Consider the following 16,461-nt stretch of genomic DNA (forward strand, 5'->3'; position numbering starts at 1 on the left):
GGAGGGGGAAGAGGAGGAGGAGGAGGAGGAGGAGAGGAAGAAGAAAGAGAAGGAGGAGGGAAGAGAGAAGAAGGAGGAGGAGGAGAGGAAGAGGAAGAGGAAGGGTTGAATAGCTTTTTAAATCCGTTCCTAGCTCATCGCACACTGTTGGGTGTGAAGAGCAGGGTGTGCTACTGGCACTGATTGATGGAGTGATTTCTTGTTGTCGTGGCAACAGGTCACCCTGCTCAGCATCAGTGCACAGGGCAGTCCCCATCACAAAGAATAAACTGATCCCAAAGTCCATAGTCCTTCTGCTGACCCATCTCTGACCTCAGGTGGAGTCTCTGGGACCGTCAGGGGTCCAGAGTCGCAGCAGCTAGGCAGAGAGCTAGCTGCTTCCCATCCTGCGCAAAACTGGGGATTTTGCTGAGAAATTGCATTTTCAGCTCCATTTTATAGGAAATGTTAATAAACGTCAGTTCCCACTTACTCCCTGGAGAGTTCCACTGTTTGCACATCTCTGCCTACAGAAGAGTCTTTCATCTTGTCCTTTGGGGCCAACTCATAGTCTAACCGTCCCCGAGGACCGTGTCAAAGGATGTTCCAGTGGGTGACGTATCTGGTTCTGTCTTCACACACAGGGACCCTCCGCCCTGTCTGAAGGGAAGGAAAGGGTGCTGCGTCCTGCCACACACCAGGCGCCACCTAAGGCCGGCAGGGCTGACGACTGTCCCTGGAAACATGTCTCGACCCTCACACTGCTGGCATCTGGGGCTGGGTAATCCCGTGTATTTTACAGGCATTTTTTCTGCTTAATTCCCGTGAGTAGGGGTTACTGTCTGCATTGTCGGGGGTGAGAGGACAGAGATTCCGAGAAGTACAGTCATCGATCCTGTATGTCCCCACCTCATCAAATTTGTGTCCACTTGGCACCTCAAAATCTGACCTTAGGGCTGGGGGTGGAACTCAGTGGTGGAGCGCTAGCCTGGCACGCATGAGGCCCTGGGTTCCATCCTCAGCACCAATAAAAATAAATACATAAAATAAGGGAATTGTGTCCATCTACAGTTTAAATATATATATATTTTTAAAAATCTGACTATGTTAGGAAGCACTGTCTTTGCAGATGTGATGAGCTGGGATCTCAAGATGAATTCCTCCTGGATTCTGGGGGTACCCTAAATCCAGTGACTTGTGTCCTCATATGAAGAGGAGGGGACACAGAGAAAGAACAGGGGCCTGTGTAAAGAGAGAGTCAAAGATGGGGACAGTGTGTGTGGCCGGGAACCCTTCGAGCCACCAGCATCCAGGAGAGAAGGGAGCACTGTCCCTGAGAGGCCCTGAAGGGAATCCACCAGAGGATGCTGTGACTTAGGACTTCCGGCTTCCAGAACGGTGACACAGGCGACTCCTGCTGTCCCAAGCCCCCCCCACCACTGTGGTGCTTTGCAGTGGCCCTGCCAGGACAATAACGCAGCAGCCAAGGTCACTTGGCAAGTGGTGGTGGAATCCATCTCTAGACCACAGCCCACACGGCTCCTGCTTGTCCCTTCACGTCACCACTTTTCTGCCACCAGCTCTGTGACAAATCCTCCAGGACCCAAGTGCGTCCTTGGCTCTCCTGCCGGTCACCTGTACTTCCTGTCCTGGGGCAGAAGCCACCTCCCCAGCCTGGGGTTCGCGGTGCCCTTGGCTGTCCCACCCCTGGCGCTCCCCTGAGCACTTACCTGGCTCTGGCATGGTGGGCCTTCGGGCTGCTGGCCGCGCTGACCCATCCACACCCTTGGCCTCTGTCTGGAGGCGATGCCCAGCGGGTGAGGCCGGTCTCCTGCAGGAAGCCTGCCCGCGCCAGCTCAGCGCTCGCTCCTGCCTCCAGGCGCTGGGCCTCCTGCCTTTGAAGACCGTCCGGGGTCTCCTCAGTGTCTTCTCGGTGACGGGTCCATTTCCTTCCCTCAAACACTCCATCTGTGTTCCCCGGACCTCATTTTTCCTTCCAGAGTTTTGGGGTGCTCCCTTTATTCATGATGGATCTATAAACAAGCACGTTGTCCCCCATGAGCTCTGGGACCTCCTGCCAGCGGCTTCCCCCACAGGATCCTCTCTCCTCCTGTTAGTTACGCCCACACATTTTTCCTTCAGGACATTTAGGGACAGGGACTCCCTCCCCAGCCAGCCAGCCAGGGCTGGACGGAGGCAGCTTTGGGTTCAGGCTGAACCCCGCGGATGGCCTCCTTGTTCTAAATCAAATGCTGGTTCCTTAGGACGAAGAGCAGCGGGGCTTCCTGAGGGGACTCTGACAGCCCACCCTTGTCATGTTTTCAGGCCCCTGGCCACCAAACACAGGGGACGCGGCCCACGAAAGCATTTCCATTTCTTTCAAATCCAGATGAAAAAAGTTGAAGCTATCCAAGTCGCAGTATAAATGTCTTTAAACAAATAGACATCCATAAAATGTCACTTTAAGTAGTTCTGCTTTGGAGGACAAAGAACAGTGAGACAGGTGACTCCTGTTGGGATCGACAGAGGCCAAAGTGCCCCCCGTGCATGCAAGTCTCCCTGGAGCCTGGCCTCGGCCTTGTGGCTAGTTTTGTAATAAAAAGAGAGCGTGGCTCAAAAGCACCCCCCTGCTTTTCTTTGACTAGTTGACTGTCACTCCCGGCCATACAACTCCAGATGAGTGACAAGCCCTCCTTAAGCATTTGCCAAATGAGTAAACTCTATGAGGGGACATGGCTAAGGTGACAAGGGACTGGCAGGAACTTCCCTGTGACTGAGTCCAAGTCCCCTATTCTGGGTTCCCTTTTCTGTCAGTGCAGCCGACACTGGCTCCTTGGTCCTGTGTCTCCAAGGTTCACTGATTTTATCTCTGAAAACTGCTTCAGAGTGTCATTATTTTGCTGTCCCCAAAGGGGGAGATGAAGGTGTCCCTGGTCTGAGCTCCGGACAACTGTCAGGAGCTCTGGTGTCCCCACGTAGCAGCCTCTGGGAAAGTTCACCTTGAACTTCAGAAACACAACCTCCCGAGGGTCGTGGTGGGCAGGCTCTCAACAGGGACCGGGCAGCAGGGTTAAGAGAGCCTTAGGGAGGAGGACGGCGCCCCTTCCCTCTGCCTCCCAATGTCGGCCATAAACTCAGTCTGACTGCAAGCCTGAACACAAAGCCATCAGCTCCTTTCTGATCACACCTAGACCCCGGCAGCAGGCCCTGAAGTCCCTGGCCCTTGCCCCCCCCGCCTTTTCAGGGTCCGAGGGAGACCCTGCTGCACCCCGCGTGCACCTGGTCTCTCCACATCCCAGGGTGTCCTCAGGCTGAACCTCCTTGGAAACCAGCCCCTCTGATAAATGAATCCTTGGCCCACGGAGTCACCGGAAAACCTCTCTAAGGACAGAGTCCCTGAGGGACAGGGTTTCATAGAAGCTGCTCATTATCTCCTTTTTTCTTTTGTCAGAGAGAAAATTAAAAGCCACGGGAGTTGGGGCCCTCGAGGCTGGAATTATTCCTAGAAGATGGTGGAAAGCAATTTTCAACTTTCAGAAATATCATTTCCTCGAGCTGCAGGTGAGGCTCGGTGGTACAGCCCTGGTTCACACGCACCTCCGGCACGTGAATACAGGAAAGAAACATGCGATTTCTGGTCTTCAGAGAATCTCTCCTGAAGGAAATAATGGAGCATGATGTTGGAGATTCAGCCAGGAACTAGCCAGCTCCTCTGGTCTCCTCTCTTAGAGCCATTCCCCTCTCTAGTCCATATCTTCTGTGGGTGCTCAGTGAACTCACAATCCCAAGAAAAAATAAATGCTGCACGTACTGATGCTCATGAGGACCTTGGCAAAGTCACTGGGAAAATGGGAAAGGCAATAGTGGGCATGTGGTAATGTGGCCAAAATCAGGTGACAAAATGGTATACGCACAAGGGTATTGAAGCAGGATGCAGAACTGACTGAGAGTCGTAAGTCATAAAGGGAGGCAATGACCCCAAATAAATCAGATAGGAGACAGCTGTTCATCCCAGCTAGAACCATTGCAAAAGATTTCCTGGTGAATGGTACACATACAAAACGGAATATTACTCAGTCATAAAGAAGAATGAGATCATGGCATTTGCCAGGAAATGAATGGAACTGGAAGCTATCATGCTAAGTGAAATAAGCCAATTCCAAAAAAACCAAAGGCCAACTGTTCTCTCTGATATGCAGATGCTGACTCACAATAGGCAGGGGTGGGATGTGGGGGTAGAGTGGAGGTTCACCAGACTGGGACAGGGGAAATGGGGGGAAGGGAGGAGGGATAGGAATGGGAAAAACAGTACAGTACAATGAATTGGATATAACTTTCATATGTTCATATACGAATACCCAACCTTTGTAAATCCACATCAAGTACAACCACAAGAATGGGGAGTTAGCCAGGTGCAATGGCACATTCCTGTAATCCCAGAAGCTCAGGAGGCTGAGGCAGGAGGATCTAGAGTTCAAAGCCAGCCTCAGCAATTTAGTGAGGTCCTAAGCAACTCAGCAAGACCCTGTCTCTAAATAAAATATTAAAAAGGGCTGGGGGTATGGCTCAGTGGTTAAACACCCCTGGATTCAATTCCCAGTACCTACCCCCGGGGGAAAAAAAAGAATGAGAAGTTCTACTCCATGTATGTATAATATGTCAAACTACATTCTTCTGTCATGTACAACTAAATAGAGCATCAACAAAAGATTTCCTGGGCTGGGGCTCGGCGGCAGAGCACTTGCCTACCATGCGTGAGGCACTGGGTTCCATCCTCAGCACCACATATAAATAAATAAAATAAAGGTCCACTGACAACTAAAAAAAAAAAAAGACTTTCTGGTGATACCATGTGTGTATCTGATGTGAACTGCTCCTTTCTGGATGACAGATGGCATTTGGGGACCATGGTGGAGGTGAAGAGATGCCCACGAAGGAGACTTAGGAGAAGATGAAGCCTGGGGGTCAGAAGTGGAGGCCAGAGATGAGGAGAAGCAAGTTGACTTCACAGACAGGCGTTGGCAGGAATCCCAGGCTGGGTTTTCTGGGAATCACAGAGGAATGATTCCCTCGTAACTGGTCCCGTGGCTCTTGCTCTCGCCTCACCAGAGAGACTGCTGGGAGTCACAAACCATGAGTAGACCCTAACGGGCCTCTTCTTACTGTAAGGATAATCCAAATTGCAATTCCTGAAGTGTGACCTATGTTTATAGAGAGCAAAACTCTGCTGCTCAAGGGGAGGCTGGAGAATGAGGAGATGCTTCCCAAAGTCCAAGTGTGAACTAGAGAGTCCCTCTCCTTGGAGATACCAAACCTTGGCAAGGGTTCGGACAGGTGGGAGAGTGGCACCTTGACCGCTGGATACTTGACTGGCGAATAGGAGAGAGATGAGATGATCCATGAGCAACTGGTTTCCGTGTGCGATGGTGTCCGCACAGGAACAGGTGAGAAGCAGGGATTCTCTGAAGGGGTAAGTGGACTGTAGAAGTTTGATGAAATATAAAAACAAATTTGCAAAAAGGCGATAGCATCCAACAAGTCCATATTTCAATACTTGAAAGTGTTAATAAGATGTATGCACCCCGGGCCAAGCTGGTGAATAAAAATGGAGACTGCTATGGTTTAGATGTGGTGTCCCCCAAAAGCTCATGCGTGAGACAATACAAGAAGGTGCAGAGGAGAAGCGATTAGGCTGTAAGACTCTTAACCCAATCCCTGAGCTCACTATACAAGTCCTGTACCACTGAGCTATTCCCTGTGTACTGTTTCTTTTTCTTTTTAAAATAATACTTGGAAAAGTGGTTCAAATTCTAATATTAAAATGTAAAGCTCTTGTTTGTTTTCCTCTAATGGGGTTATTTAGTATTTTAAAAATAAATAATATTTAACATTTTACAAAAGTGTTTTATATTTAATTACTTTTCCTATGAAACCTATGTTGGTATCTTTTTCTCTAAGTGGCTCATTATCTCAAAAGAATTTAATGAATTTTTTTTTACTTGTCTTATGACTTTAAATACTAGTAGCTTCACAGTTAGCTGAATTTATTTATACAGTTGGGTTTATTTCTGGATTATTTTCAGTTCCATTTATTTCTGTGGTCATAAATAAGCACCAAGAAGTCTTTGTTATTATATTTGATGAAAATATATTTGATAAAGTTGTTCTTGTCTCATTGCTTTAATAATTTCTTCTTGAGTCTTTAAGTTTTGCACTTGAACTCCATGATCGGGTTGGCTCGTTTGAAGAAATGCTCTTGAAATACTGTTTGTTAGTTTTTGAGGTGGGTCTCATTGTGTTGCCCATAACTTGGGTTCAAATGATCCTCCTGCCTCAGCCTCCTGAACAGCTGGGGCTACAGCTGTACTACCGCACCTGGTAAACATGTTAATTCATTCATTTTCTTTTGAAACTCGGGTGACAAGGGTTGAGTTAACCATGCTCCTCAATTCCTGACTAATTCTATCATTTTTCCACGCATTACTTACTTATTCCCAATTCTCTTCTTCCAACTCTCCACCCATATGATTCTAGAGAGCCTGATCCTTTAATTTGCAAAATTTGTTACTGGGGTGGATATATGTTAAAAATCACATATATGTTGCTGTTTCACAGTTCTCATGCTGAGTCTTACCTTTTTCAGAAATGGGAGCCATGATTTCGCTGGTTAGCCACGGTTTAAGTACATTCAGCCAATTGCATCGAACCATCGAGCGGTGTTTCCCTCTGCAGTTCCCTAGTCCTGGATACCCGGGCTGCTGTCTCTCCAGGGCAGGGAGCATGTCTCCGTCTGCGCTTGTCTCTGGGATCTATAGCTGGGGGCGTCTGCAGGGTTGTAAACCACATCATCATTCCTTGGCCGCACACTGGCAGCCCCTGCCCACACCCCAACTCTCAGCAGAGATCCCTCCACCCCCCCACACCTCAGCCGACCCTAAACACTCCTGTCCTTGTTGATTCTTACCTGAGATGTGAAGTGTCATCCCATTGTTAACACTTTCCATTTCTCTAATAAACCATGACTTTGGGCATCTCTTCTTAAATCTCTTGTGTTTATAAGTTTATTTGAATACATAAGATCCTCTGGGAAACCTCTGGGAATTCCTATGTTAACTCCCTTGTCTACTTGTCTCTTGGGTCACCTGTCATTTCACTTGTTAATTTGCAGGAATTCCTTGGATAATGAAAATATTGTTCTAGATCAATATGTTGATTGTAGACATTTTCACTGAATCATCTGAATGTGAATTTGGTCTATGATTGCGGGTTTTTTTTTTCTTTATCTTCCAGTTTGTAATTTGGAGCTTTTACGAATTCCTGTTGCTAAGTCACAAAAATGCAATGTTATCTTCTTGGAACTTTATCAGGCTAGGAAGGGGCGAGGAGTAGAAAGAGTTGATAAGCAGGTACAAAGTCACAGTGAGAGGGAACAATCCAGTGTTCTCCTGCAACTATGGATTGCGGTTGACAATAGCAGGGTGTTTACTTCAAAAGAGCTAGGAGAGAGGACTTTGAATAATTTCACTGCAAAGAAATGCTAAAGGTCGGCACTGATGGGTACGCTGATTAACTTTACAGTTTCACCTCTCACAGGGAGAGGGACTCCTCTCTGCACGCAGTGGACAAGGATGTGGTTCTTTTGGTTCACATCACGGGGTCTGCGGAACCTCCTTCATCAGATGCTAAGTTTTCACCTATTCGTGAGTCTGACTTGACACTCTGCTTAATGGGTCTGTTTTCCTATTCTTGCTGCAGTACTGCAGTTTTAAAATTTCTCATTTCATTTCATTACTATGCTTTTGTAACAGGTTTTCCTATCTGCCACATTGAGTTCTCCATTTTTATTCCTTTACACACAAACGCACACACATTTTAAAGTGAGGACTGAACTGGGGGGTGCTTAACCATTGAGCCATATCCCCAGCCCTTTTAATTTTTTATTTTGAGACAGGGTCTTGTTAAATTGCTTAGGGCCTCTCTAAGTTGCTGAGGCTGGACTCAAATTTTTCTCTTGAGATCCTCAGCCTCCCAAGCACCTGGGTTTAAAAGTATGCACCACATGCCCAGCAGTTATTTTTATATTAAATTAGTGCTTGACCAACTTGAACTCTTCCAATTAGAATAAGATTATCAATTCTTAAAAAAAATTCGGGTAGATTTTTATTGGATTGCATTGAATACATTGATTAATTTAGAAAAACATGATACTTTTGTAGTATTGTCATTCCACCCTGGAGTCTTGAGTGGATCTTATTTATTAAAATAAACTTAGAGAAACTTTATGGAGATTTTCAACTTTTGTTAACTCATTATACATGTTTTAAAACTTTTTCATGTAAATATCAGCACTTCTACACCCTTTGAATGTTGTGTTTTGCTGAGAAATGCTTCTAAATATACCAGATCAAGTTTTTGTTTAGTATTTTTGTGACTTTTATTTTCTAATGTTTAAACCTTTGATCCATCTGGGATTAGGACAGAAGGTCAGAGGGCAGCGGCAAGAGGGTCTCATGGGGCGGCAGTGAGGCTGGGTAGTCTTTCTGTTTGCTCCCTGGATAACTGTTTGGGGGTGCGGTTCCTTAGGGACATCCCAGCCCAGTTGCCCTTCCTGACCACGTGCATCAAGAAGAGCCTTCAGGCTGGGGATGTAGTGTAGTGGCACCCCCTTCTCCACAGAAAACCTTAACTAAGCTTCTTCAGAAATCTTCACCATAACTGATTTTAGGGCTATCAGCAAAAGAGTCTCTGCAAAAGAGTTCAACGTAGATAAACTTTCTGTTTGTCTGTTGCTCTATTTTACTTGGCCACTGGCCTGGAAGAGATCAGCCACTCCAGGAGCTGAATGCCCCTTTATTAGTTTTTCACAAACATTTATCCAGTATAATAATGTGTAGAAGTGTGTTTGCAAATGCAAAATGTGATTAAAATTAAAAAAAAAAAAAGAGAGAGACAGATCCTTTAACAAGGCCTCTGGCCTTGAGCTGGGCTTCACAGAGATGTCTACATTCCTAAGATAGAGAAGTTACCAGTTGGGCTCCATGGTAACAGCTCGAAGGGGGAGGGAAGAAAGGGAAGAAGCTCTCCCTCCCCTTCTCAGGTGTTGTCCTTGAAGGGTTAACTTGCCCAGAACAGTGCAAGGAAAAGCTGCTTTTCTGTGAACTTCTGCAGACTGTGAACTTCTGAGGCCCTCCCCTCACATGCTGGGTATAATGTTCTGAAACTTCCTGAATTTGGGGTTCAGGGGATTGATTGATTACAGCGAAAGCTGTGCCCTCTGAACCTGGTATAGCTAAATAAACCTGATTCCTATTCCTATTTGGTGTCTTGCCTCTTTGGCCCCTGCAACAATAGCTCAGTTGGTGGCGTGCTTGCCTCCCATGCACAAAGCCTTGGGCTTGATCCCCAGCAGCCCCCCCCCCCAAGAAAGGAGAGTCTGCCGTTGCACCCCCCAGTCACAGTCATCTCCCGCTGCTGTACCCAGGACGTTGCCCTCCCCGACGGCCGGGTCATCCCCAAAGGTCCCCACAGCAGCAGGGGGAGGAGGCTCCTGGGCACGGTGGTGGTCTCATGGGGCAGCACGGACCTCATCCTGATTGTCCCCTTTCCCTACAGGGAACGTCTGTGCTATCAGCATCTTTGGGATCCATCACAATCCATCGGTCTGGCCAGATCCTGAGGTGCTGCTCCTCCTCCCCATTCCTGGGGCCTGGTGATGGGGCGCGGACCTGACCTGGGACACCAGACTCTGTGCCTCTACTGCACCTGCCCGACTTCCCCCGGGGTGGCTGGTGTGCCATCTCCCAGCAGCCCTCTCTTGCCCTGTCCCCAGGTCTATGACCCGTCGCGCTTCGACCCAGAAAAACCCAGAAGAGGTCACCTCTGGCTTTTATTCATTTCTCGGCGGGGCCCAGGTGAGGGCAGCGGGCATGGAGGCGGGATGGGTGCGGGTGTGCAGAGGGGGCCTCGTCCGAACGCCCCATGCCTGATTGTGGGGCGCGTTTGGAACGGGATCCCAGGAAAGGGGTGTGTGTGGCAGAGTCCCCTCCCTGCTGCTGGTGCGAGCTGGGGCAGGAGTCTGGGCCAGGCCCCGGGACATGGGGACGCCCACAGTGGTCCAGGCGCGTCAGCGTCCCTCGCTGGCCCTCAGCCCGATCAGGGTCAGAGGGAGGATCCCGGGTCAGGTTGCGTGGGGATGGCCCTGGATGGGGGTCCCCGACACAGTGAGAGTCCCCACCCCGCCCGCAGGAACTGCACGGGGCAGACGTTCGCCATGAGCGAGATGAAGGTGGGGCTGGCGCTGACGCTGCTGCGCTTCCGCGTCCTGCCCGGGGACACCGAGCCGCGCAGGAAGCCCGGGCTGATCTGCGCGCAGAGGACGGGCTCTGGCCGCAGGTGAAGCCGCTGAGAGCAGTGACCCGCCGGGATCTGACCTGGGACCCACCTGGCCCCACCCTCCTACCTTTGCAGGTTCCCAGGAATAAACCATTGTCACTGGCGCTGGAGGCTCACCGAGCGCCAGCAGGGGGCGCGGGGCGGGGGACAGCGGGGACCCAGGGGTTGCCTGTGAGTGGCGAGGCGGGGCTGGGGTCTTGGAATCCGAGACCCTGACGCCCCTCTGGCTACTCCAGGGCCCCGGCGTTGATGGTGGACTGTCCCAGAGCCCAAGCAGGAAGTTTATTCTGCGGCCATGGCTCATAGGGAGAGGGCTGAGCGCGAAAGGACCAGGGTTCAGGACGAATTTAAGGGGCAAGGTTGAAGCTTTATGGAGCCCCTAAAAGTAGATCCCTTCCTCTGGGGTGCCCGGGTCCCCAACACAGAGGTCCTTGGCCAGCTTCTCTCTTTCAGGGGGATGAATATTCGTAGGTGGTGGTGGATATTCACGGGATTCTCACAGGATTCGGGGAGCGCACTCGGTTCCATTCGCTTGGGATCACGCAGCTGAGGGCTGGGTGGGTGCAGACGGCAGCCCGCCTTAGCGAGCCCAAAAGCAACGCTGAGGGCAGAAGCGTCGGGTCGCAGGACACACGGCTACATCCGCAGGGACAGTGGCCCTGGGAAGGTGGAATGCCGTTTTATCCAGTCTGTAGCGGGACCTCTGTGTGAGGCAGAGCAGCTGCTTCCTGTTCCCTATCTCAGTCCCATCGTAACCCCCTCCTCTGCCTTCAGGAAGACCCCCTCTTCCTCTTCTGGGCTCCAGGCGCCCAGCCCTCACTGTGTGCAGGGTGCCCCTGCAGGAGGAGGGCTCATCCCTCTCCCCCTTTAACTCCAAGTTCCTCCTTCATTCCCATTGGAAGTTCTTTTGTGACAAAAATCACCCTCAAGAGCATGGGACACAAAGCCAAACTGCTTGGGCTCAAGTCTGAGCTCTGCTGCGCGACTTGGGCAAGTTGATTCCCCTCTCTGTGCTTCAGCCATGTAACCGGGGACAGCAACACCACCTGAGTTGCCCCAAGGAGTAAAAGAGCAAATGCTAGGGACCTAGAGAATGCCTGGCACATAGTAAATGCTCAGTAAACAGGGCCATTGTTACTTCTTCCAGAAAGTTTGGCTCTGGCAAATCAAAAGCATGCCTTTTAAGACCTACGTCTGTGTCTTAAACCCAAACATTCTAATATTTGGGCTCCCCGAATCAGCTTTCCCCACTTCAACAGTTCTGCATACAAGAGGCACTTTTTTTCTTAGTGCAAGGAAGTTAAAAAATGAGAGGACCCTCACTGGTTAATGTGCCCAAATGACATCTGGCCACAGAATCCATCTCCCGCCCTAGCCTCGGGGTCTCCACCTGCAGAGCCTCGCTGACCCCTCCTCTCCAGCCCACCTTCCTCCCCCATGCACTGGATTCTGATCTCTGGGGTTGTTCTTCTCCCCCTCTTTTGTGAGGATTCAGGGATTGGCTGAGGTGTCACTTGGTCACAGAGGCTCTCCCTCTACTGTGTAAGGACCACCGTGCCCCCAGCCATTCCCACCTGTTATCCACTGTTGCCATAGCACTGCCCTGTTCTGAACTCACATTGTCTTCTAGTTCATTGTTTGTCTTCTCTGATCAAGATTCAAGCTCAAAGGAAAAGAAAAAGGCAAGCGCCACCTGACAGAGACCCTGCCTGTCTTGTTCATCCCTGAGTTTTTGATATATATTTTAGTTGTTGCTGGACGTTAATTTGATTTGTTTATATGTGGTGCTGAGACTCGCCGGTATCTCTACCAAAAGCTTCTGGTGGCTGCATCTCACCTGCCCTCAGAGGAAGCAGAAGTGTGGGAGGAGGACTGGGCGCTGGTGTGAACACTACCTGGCCACCTCCTCTGCGGGAACTCTCACTGTGCATTACCAACACTGTCCTCCAGGGGTCTCTTTCTCCTTTTTTTTTAGAGAGAGAGAGAGAGAGAGAGAGAGAGAATTTAAATATTTATTTTTTAGTTTTTGGCGGACACAACATCTTTGTTTGTATGTGGTGCTGAGGATCGAACCCGGGCCGCACGCATGCCAGGCGAGCTTGCTACCGCTTGAGCCACATCCCCAGCCCTCTTTCTCCTTTCTATTGAGGATCATGCCCTCAAGATACCGGTATCTCGAGTATTCCACGGTGCATACCCACATTAAAAAAAAAATCTGTCCACTGATTGACAGATACTTATATTGATCCCACATCTTGGCCATGGTGAGCAATGCTTCAGTAGACACGGGTGTGTCGTTATGTGTTGACACAATGATTTCAAGTCCTTTGGATTGGGATTACTGGATCATTTAATTACTTTTAGTTTTTTAAGAAATTCCATATTATTTTCCATGTGCCTATATTAATTTACATCATCACCAACAACCTTTTGTGGTTCCATTTTCTCCACATTTTTGCCAACACTTGCTATCTTTCTTTTTTATAATAGCCATTTTCAAGTGTTAGGTGAAATCTCATTGTGGTTTTTGATTTGTATTGCCTTGATGATGTGGAGCTTTTTGCCATATATTTGTTTGACATTTTTATTTCTCCTTTTGAAAAATGTTTATTCATGTCCTTTGACTATGCTTTTTTCTTTATTTTTATGGAGATATGTCTTGCTCTGTTGCTGTGGTGTCAGAATCCTACCCTTCCGACACCATAGAACATGGTGACTATAGTGAATACCGATGTCTTGCATACACACCCTGTAATCCCAGAGGTTTGGGAGGCTGAGCCAGGAGGATCACAAGTTCAAAGCCACCCTCAGCAACTTAGAGAGGCCCTAAGCAATTTAGCAAGTTCCTGTCTCAAAATAAAAAATAAAAAGGCTGGGGATTGGCTTGATGGTTAAGCATCCCTGGGTTCAATCTCCAAAACCAAAAAATAAAATAAAATAAAATTCTAGATTCAAGTAATCTCGTGCCTTAGCCTCCCAAGTAGCTGGGACTACAGGCATGCACCAGTCTGTCCCGTTTAAGCAATTTAAAAATAAGGTTGTTTTCTTGGTATCAAGTTGTTTGAGTTCCTCATATATTTTGGGTATGAACCCTTGTCATGGATGGTTTGCCAATATTTTCTTCTATTCCATAAGTTATCTGTTTCTTTTTCTTTCCAGAATCTTTTAATTGTATATAATCCCATCATTTTTTATTTCCTGAGATTTTGGGGTCAAACCCAAACAAGAAGGAGTGGGTGAAGGGCATGTGGCATACATGCTCATGGAACACTACGCCATCTTTTTTGTAATGCTTGTTGTGGTTTGGATGGGAATCATCCCTTTATTTTATTTATGTGGTGCCGAGGATGGAACCCGGTGCCTCCCATGGGCTAGGCTACGCTCTGCCACTGAGGCCCAGCCCCAGCCCTAGTCCACCTTTAAAAAGAAGGGAAGTCTGTCACTTTGCCACCATGTGGATGAACCAGGAGGACATTATGTTAAGAGAAATAAGTCAGCCACAGAAAGACTGCATGGTCTCACTTTTATGTGGAAACTCAACCGTGGAGCGTGGACCAGCCGAGGGTAAAATGGTGGCTGCCAGAGCTGAGGGGTGGGTTCTGGGGAGAGGTCCGTCACAGGATACAAAGTTCCAGTTAGACAGGAGGAAGAGGCTCAGGAGCCCCTTGTGCAACACGGTAGCTGTAGTTAATAGCAACGTGGAGCCGTGGAGAGTTGGTTCCAGGGCCTCCTGGAGATGCCTAAATCTACAGGTGCTCAAGTCCCTGGTGTAAAATGGCCTAGTGTTTGCAAAGGACCTACATGCCAAGCAACTCAGCGGGACCCTGTCTCTAATAAAATACAAAATAGGGCTGGGGATGTGGCTCAGTGGTCCAGTGCTCCTGAGTTCAATCCCCCATGGTCCCCCAAAATGTTTTAAATGTAATTGACAAATAATAATTGCACTCCTTCATGGGATATAATGTGACGTCTTGATGTACTCATTGTGGAATGAATGATTATATCAGGCTAATTATCGGCTCACCTCGCATATTATTTTGTGCTGAGAACATTTAAAATCTACTTTCAGGAATTTTGAAGTATACCAGACGTGCTCATTGACCATGGTCAGGATGGGGTGCCACAGGTCATTCCTCGGGCCCCAGTGAAACTTTGTACCCTCTGACCAACATCTGCCCATCCCCCGCGCTCCTCCTAGAGTCTGGCAACCTGTCCTCTGCTTCTGAGATGGATTTGGGAGAAGACCTGGTGTCTCTCTGGGCCTGGCTTCTCAGCATAATGTTACCACATGAGCTACCGCCCAGCGCGGAGGAGCCCTCGGTCCACCGCCCGCAGTCCACACAGTTGCTGTCACCCTGCGGTCAGTACCCACCCTGGCTCCCGGGTTCCTGCGGGTCAGCTGGGGCAGCTCTGGTCGCATTTGGTCCAACCGGTAACAAACTTGTTTTGGCTGCTTCTCTGCCCAGTGCGGATCGTCAGCTCGCGACCTCTGCCTCGCGGCCAGCAGCACCGTCCCCCACGCAGGGACACACGCGGTTCCTCCCCAGGGCGCACACAGCCGTCCCGTGTTGGGGACACTCAGGAGCACTTAGCGTCGTCCCCGCTCTCAACAGAAGTCGCCAGCTGAAAGCACCGAGATGTGGAAAATGTGGCACAAAAAGGACCCTCACAGGTGGGCGGACCTGCGGCGAGGAGGGGGAGCGTGTCCCCCCCACACGGTGAGCCCACCCTGGGGACAGCCCGAGCGCGGTACCGTGTAACCAGCAGGCGGATTCGCAGATGGGGAGCTGGGGGTGACCGGAGGGTGTCCCCGCGGGCAGAGGGACCCGGCGCCACTGCCCTGCACCCCTGGCCGCTCCCTGCCAGGTTCCCGCACAACCTCCGTGACCTTGGGGTCCCCTGCCCCTTTCGGAGCCCCATTTCTCAAACTTGGCACCGCAGGTCTGGGGGGCCGCTCATTCTAGGTAGGGGCATGGGGCGGGGAAAATGTCCCCAGATGTCCCCTGAGGGCAAAATCACTCCTGATTGCTCCCGAGTGTATTCCGAACTAGGAACATCAACCGGGATTCCCACTCGACTTTGAGTCACGTGTCCCAACTTACTGGAGGGTGGTGGCAGTTCCCTCTGTGGCTCTGATGTGGTCCAGTCACAGGGAGCACTAACCGGAGGCGGAGAGAGTCCCTGTCGTCGGTGGAGTCAAGTGCAGGCTGTTGGGAATGTGACCAGGCGGTGGGTGACAATCCCACTCTGCTGGTGGCTCCATCCCTTAGGCCCCTGCCTGTCCTGCCTGCAGGAGGGAAGGCCTTTCCTGCCTCCTGCTTCAGCTTCTCCTCAGCGACCTCACCTGGTCCCAGGCCCCTGAGTCTTGTGCACAGAAGCAAGCTCACCTGGTCATCATCACAGCCGGGCACAGGTGGGAAGGGGTGGTAGGGACAGACAGGCAGGGCACCAAGGACAGCAGGAAACAGTTTTATTTGGCTGCAGCCAGGTTCAGAAGGTGCAGCTTTTGCTGTAATCAATCAACCCCCTGAACCCCGAGTTCAAGAAGTTTCAGAGTTTTAGACCCAGCATGTAAGGGGAGGGGCTCGGAAGTTCACAGTCTGCAGAAGTTCACAGAAAAGCAGCTTTTTCTGTCGCTGTTCTGGGCAAGTTAACCCTTCAAGGACCACACCTGAGAAGGGGAGAGCCTCTAGTCCCCTCTCTCCTCCCCCTGCCAGCTGTTACCAGGGAGCCCATTTGTTAACTTTTCTTATCTCAGAAATGCAGACATCTCTGTGAAGCCCAGCTCAGGGCTGGAGGTCTTGTTAAAGGATCTCTCTCCCTCTCTCTCTCTCTCTCTCTCTCCTCTCTTTCTCTCTCCTTTTAATCACATTTTGCATTTGCAAACACACTTCTACACAGTACTATATTGGATAAATGTTTATGAAAAACTATTAAAGGGGCATTCAGCACCTGGAGTGATGATCTCTCCCAGGCCAGTGGCCAAATAAAATAGAGCTACAGGCAAATAGGAAGTCTACCTACGTTGAACTCTCTTGTAGAGACTCTTGCTGATAGTCCTAAAATCAGTCATGGTGAAGATTTCTGGAG

The 16,461-nt window shown here is 49.7% G+C and overlaps 1 long non-coding RNA gene across 1 annotated transcript; it reads left to right on the plus strand.

The window, feature by feature from the left end:
* Positions 1-9,403: 9,403 nt before the first annotated feature.
* LOC124087569 (uncharacterized) lies at positions 9,404-9,855 on the plus strand. The gene is made up of 2 exons (XR_009226078.1): positions 9,404-9,497; positions 9,592-9,855. It is a non-coding gene; the product is annotated as an uncharacterized LOC124087569 (long non-coding RNA).
* Positions 9,856-16,461: the final 6,606 nt, after the last annotated feature.

The sequence above is a fragment of the Marmota monax genome, unplaced genomic scaffold, assembly GCF_021218885.2.
Source record: "Marmota monax isolate L192 unplaced genomic scaffold, Marmota_monax_Labrador192_F-V1.1 WCK01_AAM20220418_F8-fsc00021, whole genome shotgun sequence".
Lineage (NCBI taxonomy): Eukaryota > Metazoa > Chordata > Mammalia > Rodentia > Sciuridae > Marmota > Marmota monax.